General features: G+C 33.5%; 1 pseudogene; it reads right to left on the bottom strand.

Annotated features, from left to right (window-relative positions):
• Positions 1 to 7637: 7637 nt before the first annotated feature.
• LOC120591409 (uncharacterized) lies at positions 7638 to 7756 on the bottom strand (annotated as a pseudogene).
• Positions 7757 to 11089: the final 3333 nt, after the last annotated feature.

Genomic DNA, 11089 nt, shown 5'->3' with positions numbered 1-11089 from the left:
TCAGAAAAATAAGAGGAACTATTATAACCATGAAAGAAGAAAAGGAGAATGAAAAGCACAAAACAAAACAAAATACACACCCCAAAAAACCATTCAGAGACCCAAAAAGATCTTGGACACACATAATAGGAGAATTTTTTTTTTAATTAGTAAAAGATTTGAAAAATGATGATAACAGTTCATAATATCTCTCAGAAGTTAAAAACAATAAGAGAAAAAAATGGAAAATAGGAAAATAAAGAGAAATTTAGAGAATTAGTCCAGAAAACCTAATATTTAGACATTTAGAAATTTAGAGGAAAGAAAATGGACTTGAAGAAATTATCTTAAAAATTCCCATGTTTGAATGTCATGAAATTATAGATTTTTACAACTTAAAATATGTTCAGTTAGATGAATGATAGAAGACCCACCCAAGGTCCAAACTTTCCTCTATGTATTTGTGAACAGGTAACCAGTCATTTAGAAAAGTGTGCTTATCAGATGGCATTGGATTTCTCAATAGCATTGTGATCCTAAAGACAATGGGGCTTGCTTTCATTCAAATAATTTCAGACCCAGACAAACATTAATAAAGGCATTTTCATCTGCATAAGTTCTCAGTGCTTTTATTTCTTGAGTACAGTTTCTTAGGAAGATACGAAGGGACCTGCTCCTTCCTTCTGATGAGGACGGAACCAAGGAAAAAGAAGTGGGACTCAGGAAAGATTTTCCAACATAGAAGAGAGGTGAAAGAAATTCTTCAGAATGATAATGAAGAGAACTGCACAGGATCAGAGTTTTATATCAAGAGAAGCAACCACTGTAGACTGGAGCAAGAGACAGAGATGCCTGAAAAAGATGTTTAATACAATCCAGGAATAATGACCAGGATTTTTTTTTTTTAATTTAAATGCAGTCATAGTGCTCTACACATCTTAGCTGTGAATATTATGTGGACACTGTCTATTCGCCTAGCAAAGAATTTTGAAAGGGGGAAAAACTGGGGTTTGCTCACAAAACTAAGTTGTATAAGTAAACTGATCACACAAAATGAGAAATCAAGAAGTAACAGTAAATGTACTTCATGTGGTAACATAAAGACCAGGAGAAAAAGCTAAACTTTTTGGAACCGATTTCCTCAGAGGAGAGAAAATTGGAGTTAGAGAACAGAAGAGTCTGTTCTTTTTCCTTATAAGCCTTGCAAAACATTTTACAATTTCCAGCTTTATAGAAGTATAATCTCGACTGAAAAATTCAAATGTAATTAATTTAAAAGTAATATTTAGTAACATTAATGTTCCAGATATCAACAAGTTAAATAAAAATGTTAAAAATAATATAGTTATAGCTAAGTATACTAAAATAGCTAACTTATGTGCCAGGCACTGTGTCTAATCCTTTATATATTCATCTCATTGTTAACCCTCAGAATAGTACTCTGACATGAGTACCACTGTTTCTATTTTGTAAGCAAGTAAACTGAGGTTTAGGGAAGTGGATCAACTTCTCACAGTTTGAACATCTTCACAGTACCAGATCTGACATTCGGGTCATGGTAAGCCTCAATATAATGCAAATATGGAATGATAGTTATTCCTCTGTGGCACTGAATGAATGGACATAGAGCTTAGCAGTTCTTCCTAAAATTTACCCTTACCTTGACCATGACTCTCCTACCTTGGGCCAATACCTTGTAACGCTAGAACATTACTAATGAGCAAGTTCATCCTTATAAATCAAAAAGAACAAGAAGGGATTGATGAAAATAATTTATTATGTTTATACTTTTGTTATACTAAATACAGTCATTTAATTCACATCCGACTCAACCTCTGCTTTTATAAACAAGTAACATACATCAACAAAAACAAATTTGGCTGTCTAAACCTCCTTTGCTATTAGAGCTTTGACCATCATTTAGAAGTATAACAATCATTGCTTTGCAAGTTATTTGTTTATAAATGCTCTTTGAAGCATGTCTCATGACGTAATTAATTAGCTGTGCTAATTATCTGATTTTTGCAACTAGAATAGGAAAACCACTGTAATGTATTGAATGCTATTAAATTAGACCACTTATATCAAAATAGAATACAAAAATATTTTAAGCCGTTTTTACCTGCAAAATTCCCACTCTTCAAGGAAGGCCAGCTATGCTATGTAGTCATCAATCTAGAAAGTCAGAGCCATCCTGCTATTCAGCTACTGTGTATTCTATTAGCATGATTCTAGTTTAGTACTGGAAGGGAACTCAGTTTGAGAATAATCAAAGCTAACTCTATGTAGAGCAAGGATGTGCCAGGAATGGTTTCAAGTGCTTTGAATTTAATATCTTGCTCTTTTTAACCTCACAACACTACATAGTGGGTGTATTGTTGTTATTCTCACATCACAGAGGTGGACATTAAGGCAGAAAGAGAACAAGCAACCCAGCTAAGGCTGCCCATCTGGTAAGGAGCCGGAGCTAGGAGTCACACGCTGACACTCTGGCTTTGGGGTTTGTGCCCTCCATGTACCTCTTGGGAAAAATGAGAAATTGTGAAATAGCGCATATACAATACTATGTTGGTGCCACATTTGTAAATTGAGTGACTTGAGTTAAATACTTTGTCTCTCTGGGCCTCCATTTTTTTTTTTTAATCTGTAAATTTGGGATATTAATGATACTTAGAGGATAGAATGACAATATATGTGTGGGCAATTTGTAAATCCTTAAATCATGTAAAACACTATTTTTAGGGGAAGAAAATTCACATGACTGACATCTTTGGAGACATAGGTTACAAACTAAAACACAGACTGACAGAAGAGCAGGAACATGTTCATAACTTCTGACCCTTGTAATTCTGCAGAACTGAATTTAAGGTTCCTTTTAAATCAGGGACAATTGAATGACAGTGTGTGCTGCAGTGGAGATTGCGGAGTGTGGTAAGACACATCAATAAGCTCACCTATGAGCAATAGAAATTGAGAACTTGGAGAGTCAATGAGATTTTCAGGCTTAATAGGACAAATGTAATTAACTGAATATTAGGTCTTCTTTCCCACAGGACTGCAGAGGAAATTGGCCTTTGACAGAATAGCAAATTCAGTCAATAATCACATTGAAGTGGTGAGAATAATTCAAAGACGAAGGCGACAGTGAAATGCACCAGAGAATGTATACTCCTGAATACTGTGCTCATTCTCTTGGCTCGAGCATTGCTAAGCAATAGTTTTTTTCATAATTCACAAAATTCTTAAACTTCGAAATTATAGCTTTTGAAGGTCCTGGATGGCTATTAACCTCATAATGAAATACAGCTCTTTCAAGCTCAGGAAGGAAATCTATGTTTTGGAATCTCCCACTGCCAGGTGTATTTTAAATAAAAATAAATAAATAAAATAGCTTGAATAATGAGTTAGGCCTTTTAATCACTGAAAACTTAAATATTACTTATTCAGTTAATTAGCAGCTGGCACATCAAATGATATACGATGCCAATTCTGGTACAAAACAGAACATTGAAAAATAATTTATAAGTAGGTAGGAAAAGCTTTTTAAGTAAATAAAGATCAGTGAGATTCTGTAATTGGTTTGTGGTTCAAAATGTGTCAGTTTAATCTGATTTCAGCATAGAATTATGTCAACTCTTTGAGACACATAATCATTAATGGATGGTTCTAACACTTCCACTTATCAAAGCCTTCAATTGGCAATGAAACAAAGGGGACAGAATTAGTATGAAATTCAGTATTTCACTCTTGACTCAATATTTGTTTTGAGTTCAGAGTCCATAAAAAAAGCTATTTTGTATATATTTTTTTTTTACTTTTACAGTTTTGATGTCTTGCTATTTATATATATATATATATATATATATATATATATATATGTGTATATATACACGCACACACACACACATATATATATATATATATATATATATGGTTGAAATCCCTAAGGACTAAAAATATTCTTAAAAATTGTTAGATACAAAGATTATCTTTATTTTCTTAAGATCTTGTGTATGCTGGTCTTGCCAGCATTTTACCCACAATACCATGCCGAATATGCAAAAGTGAAAAAAGGTATAAGAACAGATGGAAAAATAACTAAGTTGTTCTAAACTAGGCACTCAGGAGGAAGCTAGCAGCCGAAGGTATGCCAAAAGCTACAAAAAAATGAAAAAACAAACTTACAGAAATTGAATAGAATACATGGCATCTGCCTTCATGGTCAAAATTGAAAGGAAAATTGAAGAGAGCATCTAAGTGTTCTTGAAATTTCCAAAAGCAGATTCATAGAGTCTCTCACTTTTAACTGTCTCCCACCAAAAAAAAAAAAAAAAAAAAAAAAAAAAGAAGAAGAAGAAGAAAAAAAATTGCTTTTAAAAAAATCTAAAGACAATACATTCTTGAAGATGTAACCCAGTTTTTAAATGTTCTTAATTTGGTTGTGTGAAAACATGAACCTATTTTTTGTTTTTGATATTTGGGTAATACTCTGTCTCTGTTCTTGTTACTGACAAGCCAGAAGGCTTCCATAGCAATTTCAGTTATTTAAAATGAAATGAAAAGTTAAAATTCCAGTCACATGCACACACATTACCTTTCTTTTACTTAGTCCACTGCTGTGTGTGTTTGCATGACTGTGTATGTCTATGGTTGTGATGAAGTCTGCTATTTTATTGTTCCTTTCTCCCCTTTTCTGTCTCAATCATCTAAAAATAGAGCATCTAGAGTTTACGTAATATACCCGGATGCCTATCTAACATCTTCTTTTGTCTGTTGCTTCTCTTTTGGTAGACGCGGATGGCTATCATTGACCTCTGTGTGTGAAACATCTAAACGGTGGCTTTCCAGTGGGGAGCACTTTGAGATCTGGCAGGGGAGTACATTCTTTAGTTATCTTAGGTAGGAGATTTACTCTGACTTGACCTGCTCAAACCTAATGCCCATAGGCCCTCCTCCATTGTCATCTCTGGTTGTCAGTGCTGGGTTCCATAGGGTGTGATACTATTGAAATATCTGTATCTTGCCCATCTTCTTCATTGTCCACTTTAATAATGCAAAATGTAGACCCATTTTCAAGCCAGTTATGAAGCTGTTAGCTCTTGCTCTGTTGTCTCTCACCAATACCCCGTTTACTTTTCTCAAATAGGGCCAGAGGGGAAACCTGCTATATAAATAGATAATAGATATTTACCCAGGCATGGGATGCTAGACTCAGTTTCTTTTAGGCATCTTTATGAATGATATTAGGGGCTTCTTTCCCTTTTTTATAAAATGGGACTATAGGCCCTTTACATATTTCAGATGCCACTGTAAATTAACTACTTTTAATCTGGTGTTTTGAGACACCTTCTGACTCCTCAACCTTCTAACCTCTCAACCTCCAAGTTGTCTTATAGCCAAGAATGACTGAAAATAGAACTGCCAAATCAGTCCCCAGTGTCGCTGTTTTTGTTGGAATAACCGTTATTTCTTACCTTAATACTTGCAGTTATCTGTGTAATTATATCTGTCTTCTGTCTAATGTCTAATCCCTCTACAACATGACCTCCAAATTCTGATCAACCAAAGTGTTAAGAGTAAATTCCTGATTTCAAATCCTAGCTCTACCAGCTACTTACTAGCTCAATAGCTTTGGGGGAGTTAAACAGAATGTTCTAACTACAGTCTTCTCATTTGTAAACTGATAATCTATGTAGAAACACATAGTTAGCATTTAACAAATATTAGCTATTTTTATTGAGAACCTTTTTTTAAAATTTAGGATTCACCCTATTGTATTCAAAGTTAATGGTAGAATAAGCCTCCCTCCTAATCCTTTAAGATAGATAATGTTTTGTACATATTACAATGTAGAGATAGAAGTAGAGAGAGAATAGAACTTGCCTAAGTTCCCACAGTGGGTAAGTAGAACAGTCGGAATTTTAATTCAGGTTGTTTCGAATTTTAAAGCAAATAAACAAAAGCAAAAAGAAATATAAAACATAAGAAATCTGGTATTTTCCTTTATAAGACTACGCATTTTGTGACCAAGTTAATTCCTTCAGTGGCTCTGCACATCCATAAGTACAAAGTCCTTCTCAGGGCAAGCAGATCTTCTCTGATATAGTCTTTTCATCATCATCTAAAAAAAAAAAAAATTCCAACGACCTCCCGCAACAGCTGTGATTTTACTAAGTTAATTCTAGTTCTCTATAATGGCCATGCTCTTTCCTTCCTCTATATCTCTGCATGTACCTTTCTTCCAACCTGAGATGCTCTCCTACCTTCCCTCAAACTCACCAAACTCAGTTCACCTGGAGAACTTTTGTTCAGTTCAAGATTTACTTCAAAACTCTTTATCTCTGGAGTCTTTCAAGATTGATTTCCTCCAGACATTATGATTACTTTATGTTATTTTATGATTATTGCTCTTATTGTTATTGTTAATAGTATTTTAAATTTATGGCATAAAGCAGTGTGGAAAAACGCTGAAGATAAGCAGAAAACGACTTTTCGTAACAACTAAACAAACAATTTAGTTTATGATTGGCATAAAAAAAACAGGACCTTCATTTTTGCTTCAGTTGTTTTTTAGGTGAAATGAATCAATTATACCACTCATCATCTCTGAGATTACATCTAGCATACATATTTTGAAAAATTGAATGAGCTCTTTTTATTCTCTTTTGTGGAAAAAGAAGTTTGTAGTTGAAGAAAAACATTATTGTTTTGGTCCAAATTAAAAAAAAAATTATTAACATCATTCTGGCTTCCTTTTCCCTTGAGTTGTCTCTCATCTACCTCCTCCTACTTTTTTTCCTCTTACAACATTTTAGTGAGAGATTTTTATTATACATATATAATTACATGCGGACATATAATTTTTATTGTTTATGTGGTTATACTACACATATATAGACATATTCACTTTAGATATACACCTAAATGTACTCTAATTACAACACTATAGTTATTAAGCAAATTGAGTCCAGTTCTAATGCCTTAACTGTCATGTTCATCTTAAAAATTATTTGAGCTTATTAAAGAGGTCATGTGTTTTCTCAGTTTTTAAGTAGAGATTAGATGGGTAAAATCAGCTTCTGTGATATCAAAGGAAAATGAGCTCTTAATTTTATGTTATTCTAACAAGGAGATATATAGCTAAGCATCTTTTACCATCACCGAATTTAATTTGATTTTGCTAGAGAAAGTTAGAATTTTCTCAGAAATGATGTTTAATTTAAAACAAGCAAACGAACAATTGTTTGTTTACAATTTTAGGCAATTTTTAAAAAGTGAAATCAGTAGGTTATAGTCTTTTTCAAACACCGTAACGCAAAGGTTAACACATTACAAGCCAGGATATAAGAGTTTTTTCTTAATCTGTTTACTTGCAGCAGCATTCTCAAGACTGATGAAAATACTAAACCTCCATTGTAGATGTTTGTAAAATGCAAAGAACATCTAGCAAACAGCACAGTAAAAGTGTGAAAGGGCTTTTCTCCAGAATTCAGGAGAAATAAAAATTCAACCACATATATATATTGCAAAGGAAGATATGATTTTATTTTATTTATTTGTTTGTTTGTTTATTTATTTTTAGGTGAGGCAACCTTTGGTTGACCTCACAGATTGCAAAGACCTTGTCAGTTTACAATCCCTTATTTTTAAGTTTTTTACACCTACAGCACCTGGTCTTCCTAGGTGGTCTCCCATCCAAGTACTAACCAGGCCCAACCCTATGTAGCTTCCGAGATCAGACGGGATAGGGCTTGTTCAGGGTGGCATGGCCGTAGACAGAAGGTATGATTTTAATGGTTCAGACATAACCATGAGAAAATATAAAAATACAAATAATTTTCATTACAGAAATTAGGTATTCAAAAACAATGTCAGGAAGAATACCTTGAAGGTTGAAAATATTGGCTTTGGAGTGGGGTGGACCTGAATTTAAAGCTTGGCTGTAACACTTTTAAGAGTATGAGCATAAACAAGTTCTGCAACTTTGTGCGATTCAGTTTACCCATATGCCAAATGGGAGTATAACCCAGAACTCATAGGAATTTTATATGGATTCATAAAATAATGCACGTAAAGCACATAGGATGTGATATGAGGCATAATAATTGCTCCACAAGTACCTGAAACAGATATCACAATACAGAATATCTAGAACATAACAATGATAGAATTTTTATAGATTACAATCTACGTGCTGTGGTAAGATGTATATCTAGAATAGTATAGTATTCAACACTTTCATTACTGAAGACACAGAATAAAAGAAATTAAATCTATTGATTATAAAGTTGAAGAAGAATAAAGAAAACAAAAATGGCAATAAAAATAAAATTAAACATGAATAATTGAATACATTCTTAAAGTAAGATTATCAAAATAGCCAAAACCCTTTTTTGAACAAATTTTAAAAATCAATTAATTAAAATAAAACACAGAGAATAAGGCCTCAAACACAAGCTTATTGGGATTAAAATAACTATACAGTTTCACAATGTGTTAGTAAATTTGAAAAGTTAAATGATATATGATTTTCAGGCAATATTTGTTTCAAAATTTATTTTCTAATATCGACTTATTTGTGAAAAATAAGCAATCCATTACTCATTCTTATATGGACTCGGATTTCAATATATGATTATTTTCTCATTGTTAATTTTATATAGTCAACAAATTGAGGGAAAAAAAGCAGCTTTTTTTTATGTTTTCATAATGCTGATATCAATACATCAATACATGAGACAAAAATCCTGAAAGAAATCTCTTCTATATTACCTCAAAAATGTGTTGTAAATTTACCCTATTCCAGCTGTGTTGATTCTTTTGCTGTTCCTCAGTAATGCCAGGTATATATTCCCACATGCTTCCTTCTGTCTGGAAATACTCCTTTCTGGATAATTCTTTCAATCTCTTCATATCTTTAATAAAATTATATTTTTTCAGTATTTTTTTACTTTCAAAGTATTGTGCCGTTATCAATTTGTTTCCTTGCAGTTTCAAATTCACCCTTCATTTGCCAGCTGTGAGAAAATGGAGCGAAGCTCTTTAAATATATCTATTTTTCTCGTCAGTGGTACATGTTAACCTTTGTCAAGAGAAGACAGTCAAGAGACAGTATAGGAGAAATGGTTTTTGATTTTTTAATTTTTATTTTTAAATTGGAGTTGACATCCAGTGTTTTATATTAGTTTCAGGTGTACAACATTAGCCACTAAAAAAAAAAAAATGAAATCTTACCATCTGCAATGACATGGACGGACTTAGAGGGTATTATGCTAAGTGAAATAAGTCAGACAGATTAGGACAAATACCGTACGATTTTACTTATATGTGGAGAAAGGGCTTTTTTGTTTTTTTGTTCTTGCTTCCAGTATGCTGTCTCAGAGGCTCCTGCAGAATGAGAGGCTTTTCCAGAGTTTAGTTACTAGAGATGGCTTCTCCAGCACTAGACTTCAATAGCATAATAATTTTCTCCAGCTCTGGGATCCTGCAGAACTTTATGGTCAGCTCAGCAGTGGCAAGGAACTTCCAATACCACCCTCAGGACATTTTGTCTTGGACATCATTCCCCAGCATCTTAAAGGGTGGATTCCAGCAAGTTCCACAATCTCAGCACTGCAGTGGTTTCTCTGCTGCTCAGTGTATCACAGCCATACACTCTCAAACAATGTCTGAATTGTCATTTTACTTTGTAAGTTATACATTTATGGTAGTTGTCACACTAGTTACAATTTGAAAAATCTGCTTTTGTGATCAAAAATCAGTATTATTAAATATTTTTTAAATATAGCTGGGATATATTTCTATATCTTTTCATGTTCTTTAAATAATTACTTTCCTATTTGCATCAAATAGTACTTTTGTTGTGGTTACAACTACTCTGTGTTCAGCCATTCTATGTGTAATGGATAACACATGAAAATTTGAAATTCTTAATTTTGCTATATCTCTGAAGAGTCTGTTTTTTTTTTTTATAGTTTATTATTTTGTTTACTGGTTTGGTAATTATTTAGCTACATAGCCAAATACATGTTTAGTAAAGAAAATGCATCATTCCTCTATAACTTAAATTGGAAATTAGTCAAATAAGTAGAATAAATATATTTTTAAATGCTATAAAATTTTTTAAAAATAATAAAATCCTAGCAATCTGGGAAAATAAAGGTATGGAGAGAGCAGTGGGATATGTGTGGATAGAGAGAGAGAGACAGAGAGACAGAGACAGAGAGAGAGAGAGAGAAAGAGAGACAGACAGAGAGAGACAGAGAGAAAGAGAAAGAGAGAGAGAGAGAGAGAGAGACTTCCAGAGAAACAGATACAGAGAATGAGGCTCTGGGCACAAATTGTAGTGAGCATTCTCTGCTTCCTATTATTCTCTGAGCAGTTCTTTCAGAAAGCAATGGCCTAGAGCTGAAAACTAGATTTTTGCCATTGTGATCAAAACCCAGTTGCCTGATACTGCCAATGTCTAGTGTGCTAGAAACGCATTTAAATAATAATAAAACAGCAGTACTGAAGGTGTTCCTGCTTGTATTCCTTTGACAATGAGAAAATATAGTATGCTTTGGTTGTAATTGCTGTCAAACATTGAAATGGCCCTTCCATGCATATTTATTCTAAAATTATTTTCTCTATAATTCGTGATGGTGTTGCTAGCCAGTTAACAACCAGGAAACATTTTAGGTAAAGTGGGAGTCTTTCATGTTGGAAATCTTAGGCCTAAAAATACAGATATGCCACAGGCTGATTTATAGCAGTGCTGATAGTTATTTACTGTGTTATCATGAAATAACTCTGTTGTATTTTTGTGATTTACTAAGTGCTTTATGTAAAATTCTGAGTGGTGATTTAACACAGCTCTCTAAATCCTCTCTACTCGGTGGCTCCTGATGCTAATGCTGATTTATGATGTCACACTGAAGATGAGAGGCTTCCATATAAAAAAGATCTTTTATGAGTAGGAATCTTTCTATGGCAGCCATGCTAGACATTGAAAGGGTCTCATTTAGGGGCTAAAATGCCAAGAGACATGGCCAGAAACTGCCTCTGGAATTACTGGTCGCCACAGATGTCAAAATCCCATCTAATCTTTCAAAGCAAGACCACCTCTGAA

This window comes from Pteropus medius, unplaced genomic scaffold (assembly GCF_902729225.1).
Source record: "Pteropus medius unplaced genomic scaffold, Ma_sr-lr_union100, whole genome shotgun sequence".
NCBI classification, from domain to species: domain Eukaryota; kingdom Metazoa; phylum Chordata; class Mammalia; order Chiroptera; family Pteropodidae; genus Pteropus; species Pteropus medius.
Note: the sequence above shows the minus strand (reverse complement) of the source record. Positions and strands in the feature narration are given on the sequence as shown.